Raw genomic sequence first — 18,477 nt, 5'->3', positions numbered from 1 at the left:
TGAAAGCAGAGGCACCAGGCTTTCATCCTGCTCTTGTGGGTCCAAGTGTGGAGTCAGTACTTCTCAGCAAAAGCAATTTCTTAATGCCCCATATAGAAAAACCTTTGTTCTTAGTGGTTAATTCCTTGTCTGTGTCAAGACCTCATAGCAGACTCTAAAAGTGGAATTGAATCAACTTTTCTAAGAAGAGAAATATCACAGAACATCTCCAGTGAATAATTGAAGCATTAATTGAACAAATAAAGCATCATGAAAAGACAACTAAGTTTCCATTTGGAAAAGAACAATACAGTAATAGATTTACCCCCCCCTTCTCTGTTTTTAGACAGGAGCTCATGTAGCCCAAATTTGTCTTGAATTCATGATACTCCAGCCTCAATCTCTCCAATGTAGGAATATAGATATGTGCTACCAGAGCAAGCTAAACTACATATTCTTAAATCACACCTTTAGTCATAAAGTTTCAGATTTTGTTCTGTTTTCTGCTCCTGTGTGCTTTAGACTACTCAGATGCACATAAAGTTTCTGTTTTAGAAGGATGTTAGGAATAAAATAATAGAGGTAGATTTGAGTGACATAGTTCTTAAGTGACCCTGCTGAGAAGCCATTGCTTTTGCCCTATTGTTCCATTATCTTCCCTTTCGTTGTTGATGGGGAAGAAAGGTTTTGTTCTCTGCCTTCTTACGTTCAGTTATTTAGGTCTATGAATTACACTGATAGAACACGGATTCCCAAGATAAAAGCCCTATTTTTGTCACCTACATGCATGTATATATGGGAATTCACAAGAAATGTAACCCAAAGTGCAGTTAGCCTTTGGGGTTTATATGCCATTTTAGTGAGGAAAGGCGAGAGGGGGATAAAGGTTATTCACAGGAAAGTATATCCTAGAATACAAAATGTATTATGGCATTTGCAAACAAACTTTGGTTTGATTGATTGTCTTCTGCCCTTGTTCCCCAGTCTCCTCCATTCTTGTATCTTTCTCCAGCCCCCTTTCCGCTTTCACATTACATGTGACCTCGTGCTCACTCTCCACCCTTCCTCGGGATCTCTTTCTTCCATATCTTGGTCTGCTTTCTAATTTTTAGTCTTTACCCACACTCATACCCATGTATACACAAACACACACACACACATACGTATACACACACACATACATATATTTGTCATAAAGTAGGATTCACACATGAGAGAGAACATGAAGTTTTCATCTTTCTTATTTTGGGTCTCCTCACTTATACTTTCTGGCCCCATCCATATTCCTATAAATTTCACTTTTCTTTCCATCTATGGTGCATATACATCAAAAGCCCCTTTAAGAAAGACAAAAGGACTCTTCTGAGAGAACTGTTGAGGACTGTGGTAGTTTTGGTGTTGATGTCTGTTTTTCTCAAGCTTGCATCCTAAGAGTCCATTTTCCTTCTTGCAAGGAGAAGTTTTGGGACAATTAAGTTATTATGAAGTTGTTGTCATTGTTTTGTTTTTGAGGCTCTATTTATGGTCAGATGAGGGATTTTAGGTATTCAAATGCCTTGTGCACAAAATAATAATTTTAATGTTACAATGTCATATTCTGTACCTCTTTGGTGATGTATAAGTTAATACACTAGTTTGACATACTGTTTGAGGTGCCAGATTGAAGTATGAGCCATGTATGAGCCTGGCAATTTCTCACCAGGTCAGAAACAATTTGGGAGAGGTGGAAATCATGCTAGAAGAGCTCTTAAGTGGCATTCGTGTGATGACAAGGTCATGTGCTGTGATTTGTCCCACTAAGGTTTGTATGATACAATACGGTCCTCAGTGTGGTCATACTGGAATGTAGGAAAACTTTTACAAGTTTGAGCTTCAGAAATGAATTGTCTATCTCAGGTGAGCAGGTTGTAAGATGTCCCTCCATGTACTTCTACAATTTGTAGGCAACTGGCTGGTTGTCTTTCTACTGCACTTCCAGTTGCTGATGTAGCTATGAGATCCTCACCAAAATAACAAATGTTGTGGCATTTGGACTTTTGAGCTACTGGAATCATGAGTTATATACACCTTTTTTTCTTTATACATTACATAGTGTCAGATGTTTTGTTATGGCAATAGAAATAATCTGCAACGGAATGGACTAAGACATTGTGGAATCTACTTTTGAGAAAGAAAAAGAAGAAAGATAAAAACTCTTCCAGTCAGAACATTATTTGATGTGGAATACGACTTGAACTGAAGGCAGAACTATGTGGATGGGAGAGAAGCAATTAAAAGTGCCAGCCAGGAAATTCGGGGCCAAGCAAGAATAACTGTTTCATGGCTAGATAAACGTACTGCTTAAGAACACCCCGCAGGTATTAAATATGTGAGACACATGAAAAAGTAACAGCCTTGTGGAACTGACGAGGCTGGTAAATCAGCAGCAAGGCCTTGAGAAATTAAATTGTCAGTGCAGGCCAGACCTGGGAATACAGATACTATGACTCCTTCTAAATCTCTTCCCAAGTAGAAAATGAGAATGAAAACAAAGACCAATAACTTTGATGCCAGGCTTTTGAAGAATAATTTGAAAGTCTTGAGTGAAGCACAATGTGGGTCCTATGAGTTTGAATTGTTTCTACATCTAAGCATCTCTGAGCGGTGAGGGAAGCCATGTTGTATAATGTTTGAGTTACCAGACATGATTGGTGATTTCCTTTCTGCTTGACTAGAATGATGCAGAACTAATTAATTCACTCTTGCATATGTTATGGATATTTTGAAATAGTACCTAAAGTGGTCAATCGTTTGATATCTACCTATATGACATGGAAATTGATTCTCAATTTTAGCAAATAGGCATGTATCCATAATATTTGTTGTTATTTCTAGTTTGTTTTCCATTGTTGTGATAACGACTATGACCCAAAGCAATCTGAAAGAAAGGTTTCCTTATACACTGCTCAGTTCATCAGTGAAGGAAATCAGGGCAGGAATTCAAGCATGGACCTTGAGGCAGTGTTAACACAAAAATAAGACACAGGGATTGATATTAGGGTTCAAGCTTCAAGCAAAACAACTGGTCACTAGTTTTTACTTCCATCCCAGTTCAAATCAAAGGGGTGATCCACAAACTGCTTCCAACTTCACTGCTCCTCAGATTCACTCAGACTGCTATGCTCTACTCAAAATGGCTAGAGAATCCTGAGACTGACTACTGAAGACCCTGCTCCTATCCTTTATTCCTCTCTGGTGCTGAGATTAAAGACATGAGCTCTGTTACTCTTTTAGACTGGTTCAATCTTGTGCAGCCCTGGGTGGTCTTGAACTAACAGAGATCCATCTACCACTTAGTCCTGAGTCCTGGGATTAAAGGTGTATATCATTGTTGCCTTATCTCTATAGGCTGAGGCTCGCTTTGTTTTCTGAATTCTCAGGCAAACTTTAATAAATCATAAATAATGTATCATCACAAGCCAGGAACTGAAGCAGAGACCGTGGAGGGATGCTGCTTACTAGCCTGTTTTTCTTGGTTTGCTACCTTTCTTATACAGTTCAGGCCCACCTGCCTGGGGTTAGTACTGCCCACAGTGGTCTGTGTCCTCACATCAATTAGCAATTTTTAAAAAATGTTTCATAGACATAGACAAAGTCAGTTTGCTCTGGGCAATTCTTTAGTTGATGTATCTTTTCCCATGTAACTCTAGTTTGTGTCAGGTTAACAAAAAATCAGCCACCACAGTTTTCCCATTGTTTTACAACAAAAAGTCTGTAAGTCTGCAAATCTGAGTACTAATTAATAGGGAAATTCTAGCGTCCATTGTAATAAAGTCATATAATGTAGTTATGAAAATTTGATCTTCATTTGCTGAGTTTCATAGATAACTATTAGGACAAAAATAGTATGCTGTTCAAAAATGTCTTTCAAAATTCCCTCTTGAGAGATATTAAACCTTGCCTTGTTTATAGCAAATAGAAAGTATACTGAATTATAGTTGTTTAAATAAAGGTGGAAATTATATGAACTTCTTACCTTGTGTTTGGTCCATTTTTCTATGCCTCAACATAGAGAAAACAATCCTGAGAGTATGATTTGAGGATAGCACGCCTTTTAAAAGCACACCTTTTAAAAGTTAAAAGAATAAGATGATTTGCAGAATTCAATGTACCATAATGGATATGGATATACCATATAGATATGCGAAATTATTTGGTTAGGGTAATTACTTTCAAAATGCTTCTAGGGCTGGAAACATAGCTCACTGGAAAAATACTTGCCTAGCATGCCTCAGAACTGAAAAGAAGTGCTCTTAAAGAGAAAAGGACATCCAATGTTGCATACTACTCATCAAATATAAGAGTAGAGACAGAAGAAAAAGCGGCTCATGTGATAGGCATAGGATCACATATATCACCTCATATCTGACAGCTGTGTGACAGACATTGTGGTTTTAAAGTGATTTTCACATCCAGTTCCTCAATTATCAGAGAACTAGATATATGCCTGCCATTTCACAAGAAAGAAATGAAGATAGAACTAGATTAGATCTGCCTAATTTCTGCTTCTGAGTGCTCACTAAATTGGATAATTGATAAAATCTTTATATGGAGTCAGCCAAGAGAAAATGAAAGGTTTCTTCATTGGAAGTTAGAATTGAGCTAGTCTTTGGGATAAATAAATGCATATACTGTGCTGTGGAGGCACTCTCTGTACTTTGAGAGGCTCTGGCAGATTCAGAAACAAAATAAGAATGAAATAGATGGAACACCATTGGAGTGGCGATGAGGGATAAGAGGAAAAGGTAGAGCCTGGAGGTAGGAGAAATTGAGAGAGTAATTATGATGGTCTCAGATACTGAATTTCGTCTTCTGATAAAGGTGGACAAGTTAATTTGGACTAGCCTTCCTGCTGAAGATTAGCCCTTCTAGAGACTTCTATCAGTCTTAGTTACTTTTCCTTCTGGTATGATAAAATACACAGACAAAAGGCAATGTATCGGGAAGTAGGGGGTTTATTTTAGCTTACAATCCAGGTTATAATCTATCATTGTGGGGAAGTAAAGGCAAGAACTTCAAATAGCTGTATCATATCCACATTCAAAAGCAGAGAGAAATGAATGCTGCAGGCATCTGTAAATGCTTGTGCTCATTTCAATTCCTCTATGCTTACACAGTTCAGAATGTCCTTCCTGTAGAATGAGGCAACCCAATTTATGGATTTCCCTACAGCAATTAATACAACCAATAAAATTCTCCACAGTCATGCCCACAGCCCAATATAATTTAGACAGTTTCTCATTGTGATCCTCTTATCAGGAGATTTTACATTACATCTAGAAAACAAAACTAACCTATTAAATTGTTTAGTCATGTGGATTTTCTTAGTATTATACACATTCTCTCTCTGTCTCTGTCTCTGTCTCTCTCTCTCTCTCTCTTTCTCTCTCACAAACAAACACACACACACACACACACACATACCACTGCTGCCGCCACCACCCCTTAGCATATTAGAAATATTGTGAAAAGTATCAGATCAGATAGCTAAAATAGAGAAATAGAGTGAAGAATTACTGAACTATAGTTATAGGGAAGATTGATACCATAATGAACCACAATTTGTAACTACTTTTTCTCCTGGAGTATTTGTTATTTGCTTAGTGGAGACTGACTACTTAAAGATTGAATACTACCTTTGAAAGCTTATCAAGGGCACAGATAGAAAGTTTTGCTATGATAGAAAATTTTGCTATGATAGAAAGTTTTGCTATGGGAATATTGAGAGGCTGGCATGAGATTGCCACTGATACAGACAAGTGATATATGTAAAATAAGTGTAACATTAGAAAGACAGGAGAGACAGAGAGAGCGAGAAAGAGAGAGAGAGAGAGAGAGTAGCAAAGCAAAATTTAGAAAAATGTCTTCAGAACATTTCAAAATTGATAAAATATATCAAGAAGAACAATCGATTCCAAGAAAGATAAATAAAATGAAATGAGTACCTAGACATATCATAGTAAATCCTAAATAAAAAGAAGGCCTTAAAAGCAGTTAGAATAAAAATGTCAACTCTTTTAAAGAAGAAGAAAGTAGAATGAAAACATACTTGCCAGCTGCAACTTTACAAGTCCAAATACTTTGAAACTTTAGCTTTAAAATTTTCAAACGAAGCAAGCATTATCTTACACTTTTACACCAAGTGATCTTTGTTTCAGCAATAAGGGTTACTATTGAAGTTCAGCAGTGTCACCAGAAAACTTAATATGATACATATTTAATACTTAATATTTCATAGTTTCTGTGGGTCAGGATCCTGGGAACGTGTTTGATGTCTGCTCTGTAAGGGTGTAAACAAGATGTTGACCAGATCTTGGTTCTCATGTGAGGATATATTAAAGAAGAATATGTTTCCAAGCCCATGTGGTTGTTGGCAGCACTCACTTCCTTCCGGGCTGTCAAGATGAATGAGAGCCTCAGCTTCTTGCTAGCTTTCAGCAGGAGGCTTTGTGTTTCACATCACATGCTGTAAGAGGAAAGGTGAAAAATCGATAAGCTTAAGCAGCCTCCTCAAGCAGTTAGAAAGATCATCCTAGCTAGAAAAAGTGATTCCAGGGCTACAGAGGCTGGAGTAAGAGGACTGTGAGTTCAAGGTCCTATCATGGATTACAGGCTGGGTAAATAAATAACAAAAAATAAAAGCCAGGCACAGTGGCACACTTGGGAGGCAAAGGTAGGTGAGCTTGAGATCAGGTTGGTGACATAGTTGAGTTTCAGGTTAGTCAGGGCTTCATAGTGAGACCCTGTCTCAACAAACATACCGAACAGAGAAAGTTCCAATAGTAAGAAATAATAAGTGTAAAAGTTGCATCATAAACTGTAGAAAAATGCATTAAGAGACAATTTCAAGCCAATGTTGATTAACTCAAAATATTCAGATGAACTAGACAATGTTATGTGAAAGATACATTAGAGATATAACACAAAAAGGAATGCAAAATCTAAAAAGTATGAAGTCACAGTCTTGCATGTAATGCTAAGGAGGCTTAGGCAATATTAGTATGAGTTTGGAAACAACGTGAACTACATAGTGAGTTCTAGGCCAGTCCATGCTACAGAGTAAGACCTTGTCTCAGAAAATCAAATTGGAATTTTAAATGGAATTTGTAAGCTCTTTTATAAAGAAAATCCCCCAGTGATTTTATTAATGAATTCTACCAGATACTAAAGGAGAATAGAGTGCCAATTTGTCAGAAAGACATGCAAACCATAGAGAACAATGAAATACTATGTACTTTTAGAAATCAACATATCCATGAATACTGAAAATCAAATCTATCTTAGAAGAATTTTTCAAGTCAATATCACTGAAGAACACATGCAAAAGCTCAAGCAGTATAGTAGTGGTTCACAGCAATAATGAACTGACAAGATGAGTATGTAGAAAGTCTGAGTAGGTACCCTTAGCAATAGAGGTATACAGCATGATTCACCACTGTGATAGGACTAAGCTTTGGCAGATTGTATGAGCGCCTCTGCAGAAACTAAAAGCCTTGTTGAAAAATTCCATAGACATCAATGGATCTAAACGTTCCACTAAACACAGTAGTAACAAAATGAACCTTTCTTAAACAGATATAATTTATCAACTTAAAAATAAATGATAATGAAAACCACAATTGATAAACATTGGAAGCTTTTCCTCTATGACTGAGACTAAGACAAGCCAGGCTGCTCTTATTCCGCACTGGACTGGAGTGTCTTGGTAGCACAATGGGAGAGAAGCTTAAAACTCTGGCAGAGAAAAGAAAAATAACTGAGCTCTACAAATTTGCTTGACCTTGTTTTATTTGGGAAAGGCTGTACCTGGGACTAATTGATTCTTAGCTTGTATATCTCTGTTACCTTTTCAGTCTCCCAAAGGTAGCTCTGTGAAAAATCAAATAACCTATCTAGGAAAACAAATCTGATAAATGTGGTTAATGGCTACTTGAACTGACTTCTGAGAGAAGGAAGAATTTTGTTCAGCCTAGGTCCAGTCAAATAGGGCTTACTGAGTGTGTTGGTTTGAATGAGAATGGTCCCCATATCTGAATACTTGGTCTACAGTTAGTGGAACTGTTTGGAAAGGATTAGGTGGTATGTCCTTGCTGAGGAGGTAGTGCCTTTGATGAAGGAGGCGTGTTCACCAGGTATGGGCTTTGAAGTTTAAAAAGCCTACATCATTCCCCGTTGGCTCTCTTTCTTTTTCTGTTTCATGCTTATTGATCAGATATAAACTCTCACTTACTGCTCAAGCACCATGCCTACCTGCCTACTGCCAGCATGATGATCATGGACTGACCCTCTGGAACTGTAAGCCTCAAATTACATGATTTCTTTGATATGTTGTCTTGGTTATGATGAGGTTTTGAAGGCATATTATTTTTAAAGATGTTTTCCTGGCATATTTTTGAACAAAATCAACAGGGTGCTGACACATGTTTAAGTACTTCCAAAGTGACTGATGAATATAGTGACTCACTTACTCTTAACAAAAATGACATATAGCTGGTCACTGCATACAAAGGGAAGTGTCTAATCATGATGCTAATGGGTGAGTAAGCTTAGTTTCTAGCATCAGAATAACAATACAACAACTTATTTTAAGACTTGCTATTACCAGACAAGTTTAAAAGCAAGGGTGATCATGCTAGAATCAATAAAGGGACAGTCTATGGACACCCCCATGGAGGGCCTCACCCTCCCTGGGGAAATGAGGGGATAATGGGGGAGTTGAGGGGAGGGCACGGGAGGAGGGGAAGGAAAGGGAGAGGGACCTGGAACTGACTTGTGAACCAACCATGTTTCTAATCTAAATTTAAACTTAAAAATAAAAAAAATAATAAAAAATTTAATAATAGAATCAATAAAGGGCTTTGCATGATAGAAAGACAAGCCATCCAAATGTGAAAGGAACACGAGATATCAGCTATTAAAAATTATATTCTCCTTCAAATCTCTCAAACGGGAAGATTTCTGTGCTATTAGATATCTACAAAAGTGGAAATAGAGGAAAGATCATCTAGGGAGCTTACTTACTAGGTAAAAATGTGTACATTGAATTATGGTTTGTTCTAGTTCGCATGCTACTACTTGTATGTGTATCCATTGGTCCCTAAGCAAATCTAGAAAGCTCCCACGGAAATCATTATCTCATTTTTAGCCGGTCTTAAGTGGTCACAGTTAACCACTGTAAGCTTTTATGTTCCATATTTAGCTGACATGGGGCCAAATGTTTGTAATATGGAGCATTTTAAAAAAATAACCAAAGTGGTGACTGGTTCACACAGCCATGTCTGCAGGTCCTCCACATACTGATGTCTGATGCTTTAATTCATTGCATCTCTCTCAATCACATGAAGTGTGTTGCTCTTGAGTTGGCAATGACAGATCAGCAACATGTCACTGAAAGGATGTTAGCAAAAGAATATGGAAATAATTGCTGGCAATTATAGCATGCTTTAGAATTGCTATTCATGTACTGAAGTCTTGGTTTTTAAATGTATGTCCCTTTGAGGTAGCCAAATAGTCTTGTGATTTGACTTTCAATGTGATTTCAAAATTGCAGCCTGAGTGCTTCTTTACATTACACCTTCATAGCCTTAGTCGCCACATTAGATGGTTCAGAGAATAGTGTGTACTGTACAGGGTTATCACATGGGAACATGCATCCATCATTTTGTGAATATATGCCTTATCTGATATGAGAGTACTGGAAGGGAATGCAGGCATTCCATCCCTCTAGGACAGGTACCAAAGAAGCTAGAGCAAGCTATATAGACCCTTAGTTTAATATGTACATGCACATACTCATGTAGTGTACAAATTGGCTGTGCTTCGCCTGACTGCACTTTGAGTGTCTGGGTTCTAACTTTCCTCCCAACTCTGAGCATATTACCTCAATTAAGCTCAGATTGGATACACTCCTAAAATGCACTGGGTAGAAGAAAAATTTACAGGAATGTATCTGTACACCAGTAGCTGTTGCCCCAAGGCACCAGAAATTGCTTTCCACTTAAATTGGATACATTGGGTATAACTTTCCAGTTGTTGGTGGTTTATTTCTGTTCTAGTCAATAATTTTCATAGTACTTTAATTTATGGAATCATTGGATGCTACTGCTTAATCTATAAAGATGATGCCTCGGTGGTTCTTTCTCAGTCTCTTCTGCTCCCCTCTGTCCTATATACAAAGACCAATTTTAGGGTCACAGTGTTAGGCTGAAAATGATACCTTCCCTTAAGACATAGATACTTCCTAATTTTAATTCCCAGAAAATGCTGCATTATCATGGAAAAGGATGTGATTAAAAATATTTTCATTTTCTCAAGATAGGGTCTCATTTTGTAGCCCAGGCTAGCGTGGAATGTCTATCCTTCTTCCTCTGTCTGCCAAGTGCTCTAAAAATTGCACAACACTGTGTATGCTAGTGATTAATCTTGAGTCACAGAGCTTGGATTACTTCAGTGTGAGCTAAATAAAATCACATATTTCCTTATAAAGAGAGACACAAAGCTTAGTGTTGTGATGCACAGCTGATGTCACAGAATATTAGAGGCATAAGCAGGGGGTTTCGTATGAGAGAAAGACGAGCCTAGGCTACATAACAAGACTCTGTCTCAGACACCAATATAAACAAAGAAACTAACATGAGACAGATGAGTAATTGTGGACAGAATGGGCTACTGTTGCTGGAGTAGTCCACAGCTGAATGCTGTGTATGTTGCCTAGAATTATCTACAATATACACCTGTTTTCTATCATTCCATAACAAATTACCACAAACTTTGGACATATGTCTTTATTAGCTCACAGGAGTCTGAACACAGCTTATCTGGGTCCTCTTCTATCCTGAACTTCCCATATCAGCCAGAGCTAAAGGCACAACTGATGCCAGTTCTGTCACCAAAGTCTTCTGGTCATGGCAGAATTCATTTCTTTTTTTTTTTAGCATTTTTTAATTTAAGTTAGAAACAAGCTTGAGTCACATGTCAGTCCTGGCTCCCTCTTGCTCCCCTCCTTCCTCATCCCCCCCCTCAGGTTCCCAGCTCCCCACCAAATCCCCACTCAGTTTCCTAGGGAGGGTGAGGCCCTCCACGAGGGATCTCCAGAATCTGTCATTTCATTCAGGGCAGGGCCTAGGCCTTCCCTGAAGCTTCCAGGCTGAGAGAGCATCCCTCATTGTGGGATGGGCACCCAAACTCCATTTGTGTGCCAGGGATAAATACTGATTTACTACCCAAGGCCCCATAGATTACCTAAGCCTCCTCTCTGACACCCACATTTAGTGGGTCTGGATCAGTCCCTTGCTGTCCACCCAGCCATCATTCTGGGGTCCAAGAGCTCCCCCTTGTTCAAGTCAGCTGTTTCTGTGGGTTAAACCAGCCTAGTTTTGACCCTTTGCTTATTACTCCTCCCTCTCCGTCACTGGATTCCAGGAGTTCAGCTCAGTGTTTAGCTGTGGGTGTCCGCTTCTGTTTCCATCAGTCATTGGATGAAGGTTCTGTTTCCCAACCTCTCTGGCAGTAGGATTGTAGGCCGGCACTCCTCTAATCCATGCCTAAAATTTGTATATGAGTGAGTACAAACCACATTTGTCTTTTTGTGACTGGGTTACCTCATTCAGGATGGTTTCTAATAGTGCTTTCCATTTCCCTGCAGTATTGTGCATTGAACTTCTAGTGACAGATTTCATTTCTTCATGAATGTAAGATTAAGGCTTTGGATTCTTGCTGACCATTGTCAGATGTGATGCTTCTAGAGTCTTCCAGTTCCTTTCCATGTGGCCTATTCCTTAAGAGTTCTCACAAGATTACTGTTTACTACCATGTCTCGCTTTTACATGGGTGCTAGGGATTCAAACTTAGATCCTCATGCTTGCACAATGAACACTAAAAAGACTGAGTCATCTCTGTAGCCCCAAGATGGAGTCATATAGTGAACTATAATGGCATTGGCCTGATGTTTTCATAGTCTGTAGGTTAGAAGCAAGTCATAGTTCTTGTGTATAATCTAGTAGAGGGAATTGCACGAAGATATGAATTCCTAGAATCAAGGATCATGGAACCATATTAAATCTTGTCTGTTATAATGTATTGATTTAGTAGGTTATATGAGGAAATATTGATTAAAGGTTTACTGTTACAGAAAAATAAGTTCTGCATATCGAATGTATAATATGATGGCTATAGCTTATGATATTTTACTGTGCATGTAAAGCTGCTAAATTGGTAGAGTTTCAGTGTTCCTACACATATCCACCTCACTAAAAGAAATAAAGTAATAACTATATGAGCTAATGTGGATGTCAATTAGCTTGGCAGAAATGATTAGCTCATAGTGTATGCCTATATCCAATCATCAAGATGTCCAACTTAAATATGTGCAAACAGCTCTTGACTTAGGGTGTTATTACATCCCAAGAAATTCATCATGCGTGGAAAATATTCCAAATAAAAATGTATTGAATTCATCTAACATACCAGCATCAGAGGAGAGATGTTTGTTACTGTGTGCTACTAGTTCAGGAGAAGACAACTCACAATGTGAAGTGTGGCTGCTACTGAATACATGAAACATTTCCCATCATCCCAATGTTGAGCCATTTCAAGTTAAAGACCATCTGTGCATTTTTATCAATTACATCTCAATAAAGCTTCCCAAATTCATGCAAAGTCTCATGTAGTTGAGCAGCACTTCTTTTTTCATGCCAATCCTTAATCATTCTTAATGCTCAAATGATAAGTCAAGGGATAGACATGGAATCTATTGAGAGAAAGTGACTTAATTTTTGAAGAAATGGAGGCATACTGTAGATTTACAGGCATTTCTTCTACTTTCATAACTTAGTTTCTAGAAGCTTCCATGGTTTCTTGCCAGATGGCCCTTTCCAAGGCTCTTCTCACAACATAGCAGTTTACTCCTCCAATGCTAGCATTATTAGAATGTGTCTGGTTTTGGGGAAAGACAAATCTCAATAAATAAACCACCACAACTTAAAATATCTCCTGTTTGCTGAAATAATTCTTTTTATCAGACAAGATACTTCCCACACAGGTTTTATAAATATGCATCTATTGTAAGTTATGCATTCATTTGATGAATTTAGAAAGCATTGGTTGCTTATTAGTCCCAAGTCAGCATCTCTGGGTACTTTTTATTACAATGCAGAATGAGCTATAATGCAGGATGGGAAATTCTTAAAAATAATCTTAGCCTTCAAAACCTTGTCCATCCCCATTGGCTCAAACAGGCAATGAGTGTGTGTCACCACTCCCTTCAACTGTTCTCATATACTACCAAGTTCTTATTCCTAACCTGTGTCTCTCTGGTCTGTTTCTCTTTACCTTAAAAGTCATTTTTAGTGCTTGCTTAATTCCCCTCTAAAATTCCGTGTTGTTTGCCTGTCCTTTAAGGTCCTGCATGGCTTGCCTACTAACCAATTCTTAAAGATTTCCTGAATAATAAGAGTGACCATACTAAAGGGGGAAAGATGTTCTTTTAGGCTATGCTCACATTATGTTCTCTGCCCCTGAAATGCATTCTTCCTTACTTTAAACTCACATGTTTCTACTAATTTCTTTAGTGTTTTCTTTTGTTTGGGTTATATATGAATTTATATTATGAAACATTTCAAGCATAAAAGAAATATAGAAAGTAGCATAATAAACAAACATGTCCCTACCATCTGCTTAAAAAGTATTGATATTGTGCCCATATTTACCTCAAATGTATATTTTCTCATTTTTTATGCTGAACATTTTTAAACAAACAAAAAGTAGTCCAACTGAATGAATGGTGTCTACCGGCTATCCATTTTTAACAACTTCGTTGTCATACTCTCATTTCTTCTATCCATTATTAGCTTTCTTCACTCCCCACATGCACATCTAATGTCCAAGTTGAGGCTCTCAGCATGAAATTTCACCCCTAAATACTTTCACATATACCTCTTAGGTATAGGTTTTCTGCTACATAACTTCTATATCATAGCTGCACCCAGAAAAATTGGCAATGATTCCCATACCTTGTTTTGTATTCATTCCATGTAAAATGACAATTTCCTCTAATTTCCCCCAAAATATCTTTAATGACAGGTACTTTTCCACATAGGGACCAGTCACACTGAACTTAGCACATTTGTTTTTATAAACCATCCCTACACTTATTTCATATATCAACTCTTTGAAGTCATCAGGGTAGTTATTTAGTGTCCTGTTTCATAATTTGGATGTCTTAAAATTTCTCTCATGGTTTTATTTAGCATCTTCTTTTATAACTTGTATCTCATAAAAACTCGAAAGACATTCTCCTTTCCATTAACTTATTATGTAATGATTTTAACACAGATTGGTGCCTGGAGCAATGATATCACCAGTGGCTGTAAACTGGTCATTTTCTGATTCTGTCAGTGGATCCCCATGTACCAGTATTTTTTCTTTTTGGCAAAGAAGAGCACTTGCTGAACTCTGGTTTTCCCTTCAGAGTGGTTATTTCATGTTTTGCTTTAAACAAAGTGCAGAATACTCTGTTTTAGAATTCATTATCCACCAATTTGTCAGACATTTTTCAAGGACTGCTCCTAGGGAATGTTAATTTCTGGCATTATCAATTGGACCAGGTAGGCAATCAAAAGAGCCTCACTTTCTATAGAAAATACCCAGGGAAAGAAACATGGGTACTGGCAGCTGCGAGTCCATTGACAGCAGCCCACGAACATCCTCCATTCATGAATCTCTGTTTATTCAGTGTGCTACCATCACTTCCTATCATCATCTCTGATGCTTAAGGCCTGTCATATTTGGTCAGAGGGAACCATTGAAAATGTGCTTGTCCTGGATTCTCTTTGGCCATGCCCTTGCTTTCTGACACACAATGAATCAGAAAACCTTGTTCTTTCCCTGCCATACACCTTGAAGATAGTAGTACCCTTCTACATATGCAATCACTTTTTGCTCTTTTGGTTAGTTGAGTTTTACAAATTCATGTTGAAAATTTCAGTTCAAATTTAATAATTTTTAACTTAGCTTTTCTGGTATCTTTGCCTTTGCTTTCCCACACACTAGTAATAAATATTCTAATGATATCAACCTCTTCTTGCAATGTTACTGTGCCACCATTGCTGCTAAGTAGACATTATCATCTCTGTGTAATTGTTTTTGTTCTTATTATACCACAGTAAAATGTATAATAAGAATACACTGTTCGCAATAACTTGAAATAATTCTCTTATTAGTTTTTTGCTTTCTTTTTTTTTAGCACTTGACATACAACTGCGATCATTTTTTTCCGCTTGAGAAACTTCTTTATTTTTGGATACAGTAAAGCACACAGTTCATTTATCAAAACTTATATAAAAATATGAAGAGGAATCTGACCCTTTAAATGTCCTAATTTACATTTCTGGTGATTGTTTTTGCACAAGTATTTTTATTTTTCCTCATTCTTACCTATGTGTTAGCCTACTGTACATACTATATGTATTGTATATACTGCTGCCTATCATTTCCTTCATACTAATATATTCTGGAGGTTATTCTTATTAATTCATAGAGGCCTTCCCCTCTATCCTTTAAAATAGTGATTTATGCAGAGGTCCTAGGTTAGTCCCATGCAGGGTTGGTACAATTTCTGTGAGCTCCTATGAGTCTAGGTTGCTTGATTCTATAGGTTTTGCTGTGGTGTCCTTGACCTCTCTGGCTCCTACAATCCTTCTTCCCTCTTATCAGCAGGATTCCCTGAACTTGACCTAATGTTTGGCTGTGGGTCTCTACATCTATTTCCATCAGATACTGAATGAAGCCTCTGTGATGACAGTTGAGTTAGACATCATTACATTGACATTTTTCCTCCAGTTGTGTTCATACAATTTAAAACACACTGCTGTGATTTTCCTTCCAAAATCTTTTTTTCTGTCCAATAGTTTGTTTTTGTCTAATTGTTTTGTCTAATCCTTCCAGCATGATGTTCACAGAACCAGTTTCAGCAGGAGTGGGAGTACTTGTAATACAATCCCTAATAAGAGGCTTGCTTCATTTAATTTTATTTCATCATGATAAGAAAGACTACTACCGATTAAATGATGCTATAAGAAAGAATTTTGATCATAGATGCTTATTTAATGTCTATGATAATAACATACTTGAACCTATATTAAGACACATCATTACATTAATGGAATTTTTTTCTTTAAAAATCTATCTAAACTTTCTTGTATTCCTGGAACAACCCCTGTTTATAATAATGTAAGGAACATTGCCCACTCACTCCACAGTGAAAACAGATGAAAATTATAAAAATCAAACAAACAAGTGTTGAAAGTCTTTGACTGTAATATGGATGGTTCAGTCACTTTGGAAAACATTCTAGCAATTTCTTAAATGGCTAAATGCTGAATTACCATATGATCTAAAAATTTTGCTTCTAGGTATATAACAAAGAAAAATGCAACAAATGTTCCCAGAAAAACATTTATATGGACATTTACCACAGAATTATTCTTAATGTCTGAAATTAAAGCCTGTTCATATGTTTCTCACCTATTTTGACAAACCTATTTTGAATGGATAAACATATGTGGTATGCTCAGACAAAGTAACATTACTCTGCCATAAAAAGCAATAAAGTATTGATATACATTAAACATGACTGAATTTTAAAAGTATTCTGAGCTATTCCATGAAGAAAATATCACATACTATATCATTTCATTTTTTTAATTTTTAGAAAGTGTTCATTATGGGCAACTCTATAAATGGTAGATTCAAGATTGCTTATGAATGGGGGGTTAAAGAAGCTAGGGAGGTGGTAAATAAAGTGTATGCATTTCTTTTCTGACATGATGAAAGTTTCTGAAATTGGATGTGATGATGGTTGCCCACATCTTTAAGAATACTAAAACCTGCTAAGACATGTACTTTAGATTGGGGAATTGCATGATATATCAATTATATGTTAACAAAGTTAATTTTTAAGTTTCCTAATCTTTTGTGGTTTAAAATATAGTCACTTATTATAAAGTGGTATTCCTTATCAATGGGGTACAATTGTAGAAATATACATACCTATAATGCAAATTTTAAATGATGTAATATATTAAATATCATAGGAGTTTGGTAGAACCAATGGTTCACACAATAGAAATGTATTTGTCCACAATTATAGAGGCTAGAAGTCTAAAATCTAGGTATAGACAGGTTTGGTTCTTTCTGTGAGTTCTTTCTGTAGACAGTCATCTTCTCCTCATGCCTTCATAGGATCTTTACTCCTCATGTGCATCCCTGGCACCTCCCTGTCCATATTTCGTTTTCTTAACAATTACTTCTCTCTATGGAATTCATATACTATTTTACATAGCAGATGCCTCTTTGTGTCTGGGATGACTCTGTGATTTTCTTAACTCTGTGGAATACTTTGCATGTGATATAAGTCATCAGAGACCAACACATTGTAAGAAAGTAAAAGATACCCATTTGGATACTTAAGGAGAAAGAACACAAAAAGTAACACCAATGTACTAGAGTTCAGATTTCTTGAGCATTTCAGTCAGTTCAGTCACCAATTGAATGCAGCTGAGTGCAACATGTCTGCCATCATAGAAAACAAAATCCTTCCTGGCTAACCCCTGTTTGATTTCTTGACCCACAGAATAATGAGAAACTACAAATTGTTGTTTCTAAAATGTTATCACAATGTATATATATAGAACTGCTGATCTGTATGCTATATGCATCTTCATATAACATTGTCACACTTGCTCTGCAAAGTTAGTGGTCCACCAATTTCTGCACCAAATGTTAATTTATAAGAATCCCATTTTCTCCCCAATTTAACCGGCACTTGCCCTTATATTATTTCCTATAACTTATGAGCTTGGAATGATATCTTGTTTTAATTTCCCTTTTCCTCACAACTAATGAAAATTTATATATTTTTCTATGTTTATCAGTCACCCAAAATTCTTATTCTGCTATTTGTGTGTGAGTGTGTTTGTGTTTGTGTGTGTGTGTGTGTGTGTGTGTGTATGTGTGTGTGTGTGTGTGTGTGTTTGTACATGTGCATATACCTCTGTGTTTGTCCCTGGTCTGTGGCTGGATTTTCTTTTTTTTTCATTTTTTATTTTAATTTTAAATAGCTTGTTTTACATGTCAATCCCAGTTCCCTCTCCCTCCCCTCTTCCCGCACTCCCCTTCCCCCCTCCCTCCCACCCTATTGCCAAATCCTTCCACATAGGGGTTATCTAGAGTCTGTCATTTTACTCTTGGTAGGGTCAAGGTGGCTGGATTTTCTTAATCTTAATTTTACAGTATAGAAATACTTCTTAAGAAAAATATTTTATTTCAGTTTATACTTTTAGTATTATGGTTAAATTGCCTTTGCTTGCTCTGATTTGCTGTTGCTAAAGTTAAGGGCCATTTGAGGAATCCTATGGAAACCTAATACAGTAGAAGCTCCCTACAATATATAAAAATATGAAC

This window comes from Mesocricetus auratus, unplaced genomic scaffold (genome assembly GCF_017639785.1).
Source record: "Mesocricetus auratus isolate SY011 unplaced genomic scaffold, BCM_Maur_2.0 Super-Scaffold_100033, whole genome shotgun sequence".
NCBI classification, from domain to species: Eukaryota; Metazoa; Chordata; class Mammalia; order Rodentia; family Cricetidae; genus Mesocricetus; species Mesocricetus auratus.
The sequence above is the reverse complement of the archived record's forward strand: the minus strand, read 5'-3'. Positions refer to the sequence as shown.